A 14,375-nucleotide genomic window follows, 5' to 3' on the forward strand; every position below is an offset into this window, starting at 1 on the left:
TCAGGCGACACTTGCAAATACAGCACTCAGAAATATGGACCGATATAATGTCAATCAATAAAGCTCAAACAGCATGATCATTGTGTAATACAGGCGTTGAAGACGAAGATTTAATTCATATTCTGAGGTAAGCTTTTGTCATTCCTGACCTAAAAACAGAAAAATCATATTATTTAGGTAAGGGACATTCAATTTTTACAGCTGAATTGGTGGCCATCCTTATGGCTTTAAATCATCTTGTTGATATACCAATCATAGTAAGTAATATCCTATTTTGTGTTGATTTTCAATCTGTCTTAAAAGGTTTGCTCCTTTTTGAGAATAATCAAAGAGAAGATTTATTTTTTGAAATTAGGTATTTATTGCACTCCCTATTTGTGAAGGGTACAAATGTTGATTTTTGTTGGATACCATCCCACACTGGATTCCGTTATAACGACCAAGCAGATAGGGCAGCAAAAAGGGGAGCAAAAAATCATATAGATAGTATAAAAGTATATTGCCCATTGTCATACAAGGAAATAAGCAATGTACTAGAAAGAGACTTTTATAGGTGCTTGAATTCAAGTCTAAAACCTCGTCAGTTGACTCTCTCAGACTTTGGTCCGATTCGCAGACCAATTCTGAGCTTAGCTCTCAGACTATTATCAAATTCATTACGGACCAAGTATTGTTCTAATGTCAAGTGTATATGCTTTAATAACCTGACAATTGAGCATATAATTTTTCACTGTAGCTTGATGAAGCCTTTTGTACACGAAAGTGTGTCTTCACAAGTGACTGAGAACGTTGATTTTTTTGACTTTTTGCATTCATTATCAGTTGTTTCGCTTGTCAGTCTAACGACTTCTCTTTTTCGAAGTCCTTTAAGTAATTTCCTGTAACTGTATTTAGAGGGGTTTTTTTTTGTTTGTTTGTTTTGTTTTTCTTCCAAATTTCACCCACATTTTTACCCTCATTTGCCCAGTTTCCCCCAACCCTCCATTCATCCACATCTCCCACCCCTTCTAACGGATAATACTCAGATGCATTCATAAATACTTTTACAAAATGTCTTCAATCACCGATATGTGTGACGGGACATTAAACAAAAATTCTTCCTGAGGTAAGCATGTCGTTGTGTGCTCCACAACTGAGTTCGGCCTGTGTTTTGAAAGATTAGGAGTGCCCAAACCAAACCACCACCGCCCCACATCCGCTTCCACTCCGCGTCCACCACCCACACCCTCAAAAAAGAAAGAAAAACAGAAAGAAAGAAAGAAAGGGTCTGCGTGTTCTCTAACCTGTTCTCTGGATCATTGCAGCTTTTCGTGCAAGGATGCAAGGATGAGATTCAAAACCGTCATGGAAATCATCCATTTAATTATCTGTTTATTCTTATGTAAACTCAAACGTTCTGTCAGGCTCAGTCCCCGAATAATTACTCACAATCACACGCACACACACAGACACCCCCACACCCCCATTACACACACACACACACACACACACACACACACACACACACACACACATTTATGTGTATTCGATATTCAAGTACTTTGTTGTCCATAAAAAATCTAGGCCTACTGTTTAGAATGCACATTTTTCTTCCCTAGTATGACATTATATCAATAAGAACTGATATGAACCGAACTCATATGAATCTCTCTCTCTCTCACACACAACACACACACACACACACACACACACACACCACCACCACCACCACCAACACCACCACCACCACCACACATAAGTTAGCCTCACCCTTTCTCCACAGAAAGACAGTCAACACATTTCCTCACTCACGTCTTAGGGAGGCTGGTGGGGGCAGGGAGGGGGTGTGGGTGTGTGAAGGCGGACTGGAAGGCCACTGCAGCTCGCGAGACTCCACAAGTCCGGGCCGCATAGCTTCCTGTGAGGACGGCCCAGCAGTCAGCTGGCTGAATCATACCCCATCGTCCTTCTGTCCCGGGCTTGTTTCTCAAACTTCCATCCATTTGCTGATTCCCTCCCATACCCCACTCCACCCCTCCCCCACGCCCACCCCCCTCCCCCCTCTCCAGACAATCAGGCAGATTACATCAGCCCGGTCTGTCAGAATGACATCCACCCTCCTCGTCCATCCTCCCCGATCCTCCATCTTTTCGGGGCGCCGACCGCCAGGTCACAGCCACCACATACGGTGGACGCTCAGGACCGATCTTGCTGGCACGTGCTCAACTCTCTTTTTTTCTTAATAACGAGGGCTGTAGGTATATGTGTGCGTTTCGGTGTTGGGTGTATCTTGTCTTTCCAGTTGATGTCATTGACATCGTCTGTCTTTTCTTCCCCTCCCTCCTTCCATCACTCTCTCTCTCCCCCACTCTGGCCCACCCACTCCCCCTCACTTTCTCTCTTTACCCCCCTCCTTTCCTTCCCTCTCGGCGTCTCCTCTTTCACACACACACACACACACACACTCACACACGTTGTGCACGTGCTCTCACATATATGCTCCCATACATGTTCCTGCATATATTCATATACAACTGCGTGCGCAAGTGCGCAAACGCACGCGTGCGTACATATACACTGATATTCACACACACACACACACACACACACACACACACACACACACACACACACCAAAATCAAAGTGAAGGGCAAACTAGGGTTCAAATGAAACCCCTGAACTACCTCGAACATAATCAAGTTATTCATCTTCACATGAGAAGGTTCAATCAGTAGTCACAGCAACTCATCGTGGTAGAAACAAAAGGAAAAAAACAGCCCGCAGCTGTTGTCATGGGAAATGGATGTGTTCAAAAGTAACATCACAACCACTTCTTCTTCTTCGTTCGTGGGCTGCAACTCCCACGTTCACTCGTATGCACTCGAGTGGGCTTTTACGTGTATGACCGTTTTTACCCCGCCATGTAGGCAGCCATACTCCGTTTTCGGGGGGGTGTATGCTGGGTATGTTCTTGTTTCCATAACCCACCGAACGCTGACATGGATTACAGGATCTTTAACGTGTGTATTTGATCTTCTGCTTGCATATACACACGAAGGGGGTTCAGGCACTAGCAGGTCTGCACATATGTTGACCTGGGAGATCGTAAAAATCTCCACCCTTCACCCACCAGGCGCCGTCACCGTGATTCGAACCCGGGACCCTCAGATTGACAGTCCAACGCTTTAACCACTCGGCTATTGCGCCCGTCATCACAACCACGAAAACAGGATACGTTTTCTGAAAATGAATTTCGTTTTCCGAGAGCAAATCTGACGCTGTGTGCTACTCCGGAAGACGGAAGGCAGCAGTGCAAGGAGGGCCCGAGAGTGTGTGTCATGGAGATGTTGTTCTTCCAGTCCGGACGCCATCTCCATCCAACACAACCAGGCTACTGTCGGCACCGCTATATTCCATCTTCCGAGACATGGCGGATTCGTAAAGAACAATCCAAGCCATGGGAAGTGTTATCGCAAGATACTTGACATCAGACACATTCAGAATCAGAATACCTTTATCATCTCGTAGAGAAATTAAGTGGGGTGAAGTCTATGATACATACAGATTATGAGGGGAAACGGTAAAATTTGGCATACAACATTTATATAACAAAATAACACTCAACTCAGTCATAGCAAAGCAAGTCCGATAACTTTCCGTTATCTAAAACACATACATACCCGTGCGTACGCACACACCCGCCTGTATGCAAGCACCCATTCACACTCATTGTATATGCACATGCACAAAGTATCAATGAATATAATGGTGAAATCAATATAAACTAATACTAATCTGTAAAAGCGTACAACCAAAATTTAAAACATGCATGGCATAAGAGCATCAATTACAGGCACATAAACATCCATTTAAGTCATTAAAAAAACATCACCAAAAATTACATCACCAGTGAAAAAGTGCGCCAGTCCATAAAGCCGCACACTGGGCCATAAGAAATTCTGCTGGCATCGTAATAGAAAAGAAAATTATGTTGGTAGGACCACATCAAAATATCCAATAGCCTTGCTAAAACAATCCTCCAAGGAACTGCTTTGGGAGGGAGACGGAGGGCAAGATAGGGGAGAAAATGAGTTTCAGTTTCAGTAGCTCAAGGAGGCGTCACTGCGTTCGGACAAATCCATATACGCTACACCACATCTGCCAAGCAGATGCCTGACCAGCGGCGTAGCCCAACGCGCTTAGTCAGGCCTTGAGAAAAAAAAGGTTGATAAATAATAGATAAGCGTACATAAATAAGTAAATAAATACATAAATAGATAAATAAATAAATAATAATTATAATATGAAAAAAGGTAATAATAACAAATAAGTAAATAAATAAGACAACAATAATGATAAATAAGCAAATAAATGTAAAACATGAAGACACACATTCACACATATACCCACACATGCATAACAGATATGCGCCAAACATGCAGTTTCACAGATATGAAAGTACAATGACAACGTTGTGGAATGGACAGGGAAACCATTTGCTGACACCTACAATACTGACAGACCTAGAGGAATCTGGTGAACAGTTCTGCGCGACGCCCAAATGGCTCTTCGTCGAGTTAAGGGGTAGGAGGAGGAGGAAGAAGAGGGGGAGGAGAACAAGAAGCACAAGAATGAAAACAAAGAACCTGAATAAGAACAAGAAATAGAATTGTTTAAAGACATTTACATGTACGTACACAGAGACAAAGATACACACACACACACACACACACACACACACACACACACACGCACACACACACGCACACACCATACATAATCACACGTACAAACATTGTTTGTTGGCCTGTTTATTCACACACTAAAACTTCACGGGAAAAAGATTAGTCAGCATTATTTTTTCAGATAAAAATCTTTCATTTGGAAACTCCAACGATTCGGGAATCAAACTTTTCTTACTCTTGGCAGAATCACATAGCACTGTGCCGTGGAATCTTGCGCGTGGGACGGATACGTTCAAACTGACGGAAGAAACATGATGATCATCAGTCACCCTTGTCTGAAGATCATCACGACGAATACATGTGACACAGCCCTCTGACATTCGACTCCAATCTCCCCTCCCACGTTGGCCAAAACTCACGCTCTCCAGTCTTTCTCCAGAGCACAACCCCTCATCACGTTTAGTCCAACATCCAGCAGTGATGTTCGTCCTTCGGATTCGAAGATGACCATGGCTTCAAAAATCAGATGGAAGATCGATGGCTGTGTGTCAGGAGGAGAGTGGTGAGGTCCATCCGGGCCCTGAAGGCTCGCTCACATGTGGGACACAAGAGAGTGGGTGCTGTCGTGGCAGTGGATGTTGATCGGGCCTTGCGCACAGCATGCTTTCGTTGCGCTTCGGTGATACGCCTGGCTTCAGCTGCACGGGCTCCTGTGGTGATCTTGCTGCGCCAAGCTGGACGGTCCAGAGCAAGCGTCTTCCGCGTGTTGATGTCTACGCCCAGGTCTTTGAAGGACGCTTTGAGGCAGTCTTTGCAGGGTTTCTTCTGCCCTCCAACTGATCGCTTGCCCTGACACAGTTCTCCGTACAGCAACTGCTTAGGCAGTCGACTGTCTGGCATTCTGACCAATGTCCAGCCCACCTGGCTTGGGCTTTCTGCAGGAGGGTGTAGACGCTGCAGAGGCCAGCTCGTTCCAAGACTCCCGTTTCGGAGACTTTGTCCTGCCACGTGATGTGGAGGAGTCTGCATACAGTCCAACACCCAGGAGTGCAAGGAACACGTCAAGACACAGTGTGTGTAGCACGATCCAAAACATAGCACCCAAAACAGTGGGAGGCGGGGGGGGGGGGGGGGTTACAATAGCACATGGCTGAAAGGGACAAAACAGCAAAGGGACGTCACTCCGAATTGACAGGTGAACACGTGAGATAACCACCTCCCCCCCCCACCCCTCCCCCCCCCCCAATCCCCTGCTGTCTGACTCCTGATGATGTTGTTGTTGTGGGGACAGGGTATGGGGAGACAGGCAGCAGGAAGGTAAAGCTGTGTGCTGTGTGTTCCACTCACGATGCTGCTGACAGCTGGCGTGGGGTGGCTGGCTGCAGGCTGGAACAACATCCCAGTTTGTCTAACACATGTACGTACACGTTCTCGCTGGTTTTTGTTTTCTGATTTTATTTTTCTTTCAGCCTTTCATTTTCCCTCCTCTTTCTTTTCTTTTTGTTCTCATATTACAACAGTTCTCCTCAAAGTGGAAGAAAGCTCCAGCGTTGTTGCTATGTCCGTGTGTCTGTGCCTCAGACAAGTTTTTCCTCCGTGAATCCTATCACACAGCGCCTGTCTGTGTGTTGGTTTTTTTCACAGTTCCACCCATTTGCTGATTCCTGGAGCTTCCCCAAGACAATCACGCAGATTACATCAGCTGATTCTTGGCCGGATCCTGGGATTTTCCGCTCATCTGTCAACTTCCTTTAGCTGTCCATCTTCCAACACAGCCACGTCGGTAAAAAAAAAAGAAAAAAAAAGAAAGAAATGAAAACAACTGGGTGTCGTCTGTACTTCTGTTTCAGTTGTGTTCTCTGCCACTCTGTCTTCCAACCCAATTCTCTCTCTGTCTCTCTCTCTCTCTCTCTCTCCTCTCTCTCTCTCTCTCTCTCTCATTTCCCTCCCCCCAACCAACCGTTTCTCTTTCTTCCTGCTGTTTTCATTGCTTAAACTCAACTTCATTTCCATAATGGCATTAAGCTCCCCTGAAATATGCTTCGAATATTTTCTCTGTTTTTAAACAAAGCTTTCAGATTCAGAGAATTTGCTTCTTTGCAAAACATACAGATAATTCAACGGTGTGAATCGCAGTGAACGTTGGGACGTATTTGACTGACGGTAAATGATGAGGCCGTGCATCGCAAAGTGATGCAGCATGATTTCCACACACCCCTTGAGGAATGGCCCGAGCCTTTACGTGAATAAACCATCTGGAGTCATGAACCCCTGCCTCTGTCCGTCTTTTGCTACCTCGCCACCTCCACTGTTTCCTGTCTGGTCCCTGTCAGCGTCATGTGGGTGTGTGATCCCGTGTCACGTGGTGTCCCTGTGTCACGTGTCAGTCCTGTAGTGTCCCTGTGTCACGTGGTGTCCCTGCGTCACGTGTCAGTCCTGTAGTGTCCCTGTGTCACGTGGTGTCCCTGTGTCACGTGTCAGTCCTGTAGTGTCCCTGTGTCACGTGTCAGTCCTGTAGTGTCCCTGTGTCACGTGTCAGTTCATTAGTGTCCCTGTGTCACCTGTCAGTCCTGTAGTGTCCCTGTGTCACCAGTCAGTCCTGTAGTGTCCCTGTGTCACGTGTCAGTCCTGTAGTGTCCCTGTGTCACCTGTCAGTCCTGTAGTGTCCCTGTGTCACCAGTCAGTCATGTAGTGTCCCTGTGTCACGTGTCAGTTCTGTAGTGTCCCTGTGTCACCAGTCAGTCCTGTAGTGTCATCAAGGCTGTTGGGCGTCCTCTGCACACACACACACACACACACACACACACACACACACACACCCTGCTCCCCCTCCCCCCCCCCCCACACACACACACGTGCACACACATCTGACATGTCGGGTTTCATATGACGTCTGCTGGATTTTATCTTACCTCTGTTGGGTTTTATCTGATGTCTGTCTGTCGGGTTTTACCTGTCCTGTTAGCAATGCCACTCACCCCTGTGTCAGTCTAAAACGGGACACAGACAATGTTCACACAGGAACCTGTGCTTTTGGATAAATGACGTAACGCGAGAGTGTTCTTCTGTACTTTGCTTCGTGACTGATGGGAGTCAATCAACCTCTCTCTGCTGTAATATGACTCCAGCTGTTAACTCTCTGTCTGTCTGTCTGTCTGTCTATCTGTCTGTCTCTCTCTCTCTCTCTCTCTCTCTCTCTGTGTGAGGGGGGGGGGATGTTATCACTCAACGTATTCTGCAGATGCTTACAAACGGCCTTAAAATACAGGTGGTGTCAATGCGAACAGCCTGCCATTGTCAGCCATTTCACGTCACTCAAAGACAGTGGCCATGGTATAGGATACTTCACTCAAAGACTGTGACCATGGTATAGGATACTTCAAAGACAATGGCCATGGTATAGGATACTTCACTCAAAGACAATGGCCATAGTATATTATACTTCACTCAAAGACAATGGCCATGGTATAGGATACTTCACTCAAATACAGTGGCCATGGTATAGGATACCTCACTCAAAGACAATGACCACAGTATAAGATACTTCACTCAAAGACAATGGCCATGGTATAGGTTACTTCACTCAAATACAGTGACCATGGTATAGGATACTTCACTCAAAGACAATGGCCATGGTATAGGATACTTCACTCAAAGACAATGGCCATAGTATATTATACTTCACTCAAAGACAATGGCCATGGTATAGGATACTTCACTCAAATACAGTGGCCATGGTATAGGATACCTCACTCAAAGACAATGACCACAGTATAAGATACTTCACTCAAAGACAATGGCCATGGTATAGGTTACTTCACTCAAAGACAATGGCCATGGTATAGGATACTTCACTCAAATACAGTGGCCATGGTATAGGATACCTCACTCAAAGACAATGACCACAGTATAAGATACTTCACTCAAAGACAATGGCCATGGTATAGGTTACTTCACTCAAATACAGTGACCATGGTATAGGATACTTCACTCAAAGACAATGGCCATGGTATAGGATACTTCACTCAAAGACAATGGCCATGGTATAGGATACTTCACTCAAAGACAATGGCCATGGTATAGGTTACTTCACTCAAATACAGTGGCCATGGTATTGGTTACTTCACTCAAATACAGTGGCCATGGTATAGGATACCTCACACAAAGACAATGACCACAGTATAAGATACTTCACTCAAAGACAATGGCCATGGTATAGGTTACTTCACTCAAATACAGTGACCATGGTATAGGATACTTCACTCAAAGACAATGGCCATGGTATAGGATACTTCACTCAAAGACAATGGCCATGGTATAGGATACTTCACTCAAAGACAATGGCCATGGTATAGGTTACTTCACTCAAATACAGTGGCCATGGTATAGGTTACTTCACTCAAATACAGTGACCATGGTATAGGATACTTCACTCAGACAGTGGCCATGGTATGGGATACTTCACTCAAAGACAGTGGCCATAGTATAGGATACTTCACTCAAAGACAATGGCCATAGTATATGATACTTCACTCAAAGACAATGGCCATGGTATAGGTTACTTCACTCAAATACAGTGGCCATGGTATAGGATACTTCACTCAAAGAGAATGACCATGGTATATGATACTTCACTCGAAGAGAATGACCATGGTATAGGTTACTTCACTAAAAGACAGTGGCCATAGTATAGGATACTTCACTCAAAGACAGTGGCCATGGTATAGGATACTTCAAAGACAATAGCCATGATATAGGATACAAACGCATCATGTTCTATGTTTCATTCCAGCAGTGAGCAGAAGTGAAGTATTAAAGAAGAATCCAAACTCCTATAATTCTCCATCAGGTTCAAAGCCAAAGCAGTGTCCTGCACGTGAGACAGATGACCGTAAAAAAGTCTGGAGACGAAAAAGTAATCAACGTTCGGTCCAGTCCAAAGTCTTCCCACTGCGTCTCTGTTTAAACTGTGATTAAAGAAAAGCAAACAGTGCGTCTGTTTAAGTTAACAAAAAAAGTCCTCCAAAGTTTTAATACGCAGCCAATCTGTGCCGAGTTGCTAGGTAAAGCCGAGATACTGCTCTCTCTCCATGAAACGTCCTTGGACTGCCAGTGCTTCGGTAATTACTTCTCCGACAAGATCAAACACAGTGCAGACAACCTAAACTCAAAGTTGTGCCTTCTTGGCTTGATCACCATTAGTGAAAAGGGCATCCGAGAACGGATAGCTCATTCTGGTCGTCAGCTTACATGCCTTACCTCATGCTTACATTCCTCGCAAACAGTGCGCCTTTGTTTTTAGGGGGGAGGGGGAGTGGGGGTGGGTGGGCAGGAATTGTGGAGTGGGTAGGTAGGATTCCGCTTCTCTCTCTCTCTCTCTCTCTCTCACACACACACACACACACACACACACACACACACACACACACACACACACACACACACACACAACCTGCAGCAAGTGTATCCACTGACTTTGTTTGCAGACACCAGTGGAAACTAGTCAGCAGAATGATGTTACAGGTACCTTCTTCTGGGGGGAAACCACAATGCTGTGTTCCACTGGGATCAACAGCTGTAGGTCCACACCTGTTGTGGGATCCTGTCAGTACTGTATTGTATTGTATTACGTTTTTGTCACAACAGATTTCTCTGTGCGAAATTCGGGCTGTTTTCCCCAGGGAAAGCACGTCGCTACACTGAGAGCACCACCCATTATCTGTTCGTTTGTTGTTGTTGTTGTTGTTGTTTTTTGTCCTGCCTGCATTTTTTTACATTTGTTTTCCTGTCGAAGTCGATTTTTCTACAGAGTTTTACCAGTGACAACACTTTTGTTGCCAAGGGTTCTTTTACGTGCACTACGTGCATGCTGCACACGGGACCTCGGTTTTCATCTAATCCGAATGACTAGCGTCCGAACCACCACTCAAGGTCTAGTAGAGGGGGAGAAAATACTGGCGACTGTGCCGGGATTCGAACCAGTGCACTCAGATTCTCTCGCTTCTTAGGCGGACGCATTGCCTTTTGGCCATCACTCCACTCCAAGTGCTAATGAACACCTGTTGATGGGTCATGTAAGTGAACACCTTTGCTGGGTCTTATCAGTGAACACCTGTTGCTGAGTCCTATAAGTCCACACCTGTTGCTGGGTCCTATAAGTCCACACCTGTTGCCTGGTCCTGTCAGTGAACACCTGTTGTGGTGTCCTATCAGCCAACACCTGTTGTGGGGTCCTATCAGTGAACACCTGTTGTGGGGTCATATCAGTGAACACCTGTTGTGGTGCCCTATCAGCCAACACCTGTTATGGTGTCCTATCAGTGAACACCTGTTGTGGGGTCCTATCAGCCAACACCTGTTGTGGGGTCCTATCAGTGAACACCTGTTGTGAGGTCCTATCAGTCCACACCTGTTGTGGGTTCCTGTCAGACCCTCCCCCCTCCCCCCATTTCCCCCGGCCGCCAAACCTGTCAACTGCACACAACCCACTGTCTAAAAATAGCTCATTGGCCAGGAAAGCAGAAGCCAAATGGTCGCCATATTGACACTCGTATTTGGCTGTCAGTCTGTTGAGAAGTCGTCTGCTAACTGGTGGTAGTTTCTGAACTTTAACTCTGTATCTTCGAAGAAATCGTGTTATGCTTGCCCCCATAACATGCCAACTGTTGTGTCTTGATTGATATCTACCAATGGTTTATTTTCCAAAGTTATCACAGGAAAACCGTGCAGTGACACGCAGCACAAACATGCTGTGGAGACACACACAGGTACGTCAGCTTCACTGACGCCGCGAGCAAGTGAAAGCATGTCGTGAAGCAGTCATCGTAGCCAGCTGAGCGCTCGGCTACATTTATGAAGTTACCGCTTTGCGCTGCACTGACACAAGCAGCAAAATGCAGAATGCCGAAACACGATGCTGCTTCACAACAATCCTCGGCATCCGTCGTGATGCCACCAGCAGTGTGGAGGTGGAGGTCCGCCAGACAATCCCACGCCACGGGAGGCAGTTCAAAGACCTGCTGACCAGAGCAGAGAAGAGAAAGGGAAGATGGTCCAGACACGACCCTACATCGACCACACTGTCCGACACCCCCCAGGGCACAGTGTAGAGGGGAGGGGGGGGGGCAGGAGGGGAGGGGCAGACAATATGTCTGAGTGGACCAGGGAAAAGCTTCAGCCACAATTCAGGCACGTGCTCCAAACTGCCAGAAACGGGGTCACGTGGTGCAGCCGTCATCAGTGTGCAGACTGCTGTACTCTGGAAGGCTGAAAGAAATCGTTGGTAATGGCCGCTCACACTGAAGACTTGAAGGAACTATCAGCAGTGACCTTTCTCTTGTCTTCACTGCCAGAAACCGTTCTGTTGTCTCTCTCTTTAAGACTGCGACTTTCCCTGCTTCGCAGACAACGCACTTTTAAGGGTTTGACAGCTAATCTGTAGATATCTATAACCCACAATCACTGGGTGCACTGGAAAGAATGACAGGCCAATAGTTCAGAGGAATGCCGCTAACAGTGAGAGCATGTCTGGTGATTCCTTCCACGTGGATGACATCAAACCAGGGGTCACACGTCAAGTCAGCCAACATCCATGCTGTTGAATTAACGTCTGTCCTTTCTTATTAGAGGCTTGACCGAGAGATGGCAAAGTTTTCCGACTGCGAAAAAAGGCCAGATGTGTGTGTATGTGTGTTTTGTTTTTGGTTGTGTGTGTGTGTGTGTGTGTGTGTGTGTGTGTTTGCGCGAGTGTGTGTATGTATGTATATGCGTGCGTTTGTGCGTGTGCGAGTGTGTGTGTGTGTGTGTGTGTGTGTGTGTGTGTGTGTGTGTGTGTATGCCTATGTGTGTTTGTCTCTGTGTGCCTGTGTGTGTGCCTGTGTGTGTGTCTGTGTGCCTGTGTGTGTGTGTGTGGGTGTATGTGTGAGTGAGAAACAAAGACAAAGATAGAAAAAGAAACAGACAGAAGAAAGACAGACAGACAGATAGTGGACGTGTGTATTTGTCTACACCCGTTTCAAAGAAACTGTGCTTCATTAAAAAGACTTCACTATTTTTTAATTTTACCATCCTATTCAACTTCACACAAAATGAAGTTTAATGCTTTTTTCCCCCTTTTTTTCCCCAGCAGTGGTGACAGTAGCAAGAGCCCCTCCCCCCCAAAAGTTACCCCCCCGGTGATAATGGTGTGCGTGGTGATGGTGGACGTGGACAGTTTTACGGCCACTCGTCCGTCAGGGGAGGCGGGCGGCTCCATTCACATGGCTGGAATACCTTGGACAACGGCACCCGGCCAATACCACTCAATGAGATCGACTGGAATCTCTGCCTTGTCTGTCTGTCTGGGTGTCTGGGGGTACGTGCGTCTGTCTCTTCAAATCATAGTCCTTCTGTCTATGTCATTTTCTAACTGTCTATTTGTCTGTCTCTTCGTTGTGATTGTACTATTGAACGAGATATATTATGGGCGAGATAGATTGTAATTTTTTTTCCCTGCCTCTCCTTTTCTGTCTGTCTTCCCGGCTCTCGCCCCCACTTCCCGCTCTGTTAATCTCTGTGTGTGTGTGTGTGTGTGTGTGTGTGTGTGTGTGTGTGTGTGTGTGTGTGTGCGTGTGTGTGTGTGTGTGTGTGTGTGTGTGTGTGTGTGTGTGTGTCTGTGTGTGTTAATCCAATTCTCTCTCTTCTTCCCTATCTCTCTCTCACTCTCTTCTACCCTCTTTCACTGCCTACCCCACTCATCTTTATTACTCCATCTCGTTCTTTCCTCCCCTCTCTCTCACTCTCCCCCCTCTCTGTCTCTCACTCTCCTCCTCTCTCTGTTACTCCGTCGCACACACACACACACACTCTCTCTGTCAGTGGTCATCGCACACACATTAAACTTTAATCACGTGCAGAATTCATGTTAAAAAGTTCTCTCTCTCTCTTTAATGTATTCTTTCTGCATGTTGAATTGCCCCATTGTATCCCCTACCCCTTTGTGTATGGGCCGGAGGCCTTCACAATTAAACCTGTGTCAGTGTCAGTGTCAGTGTCTCTCTCTCTCTTTCTCACTCACTCTCTCTCTCTCCCCCACCCCCTCTCTGTCTCTCACTCTCCTCCTCTCTCTGTTACTCCGTCGCACTCTTTCCTCTCTCTCTCTCTCTCTCTCTCTCCCACCCCTCTCTTTCTCTCCTTTCTCATTTTCTGTATTTTTCATTCCCATTTCCCGTCTTCTTTAGTCTTCATGTTTCTCGGTGTCACATGATTCAGACACTACTGTTTATTCAGCACTGCTGCGAAGCGATGACACTGAGGGGCGGGGGGGGGGGGGGGGGAGATGGGCTGGGGGGTCGGGGGGGGACCCCGTGCTGTTGACCTCAGCCTGAAGACTCACGTCAACCTGAGGAAGTGGGGCCAAGAAGGAAGCAACTCCCCTGTTCGTCTCAGCCCTGAGGGCCACCAAAGAGGGGGTGTCAAAAGGCCTGAAGGGGGAGGGCTGCTGTGCTGGGATGGACCCTCAAGGCTGAGGAATGTTGAGCTGTCACAGAGTCGCATCCCTCAGCCAGAACAGATTCAAAATGTGTGCTAGTATACGCATCCGCCGCAAACGTCAGGCGTGAAGCCACTGTGCTGCCTAAAAATATCTGACAAGAGAATCTGAGGATGCCCTGCGACTTAGCAGGAGAAGACTGTACCTCTGTGTACCTGTGTGTACCCTGCCTTCTTCGCAC

The sequence above is a fragment of the Babylonia areolata genome, chromosome 13 (genome assembly GCF_041734735.1).
Source record: "Babylonia areolata isolate BAREFJ2019XMU chromosome 13, ASM4173473v1, whole genome shotgun sequence".
NCBI classification, from domain to species: Eukaryota; Metazoa; Mollusca; class Gastropoda; order Neogastropoda; family Buccinidae; genus Babylonia; species Babylonia areolata.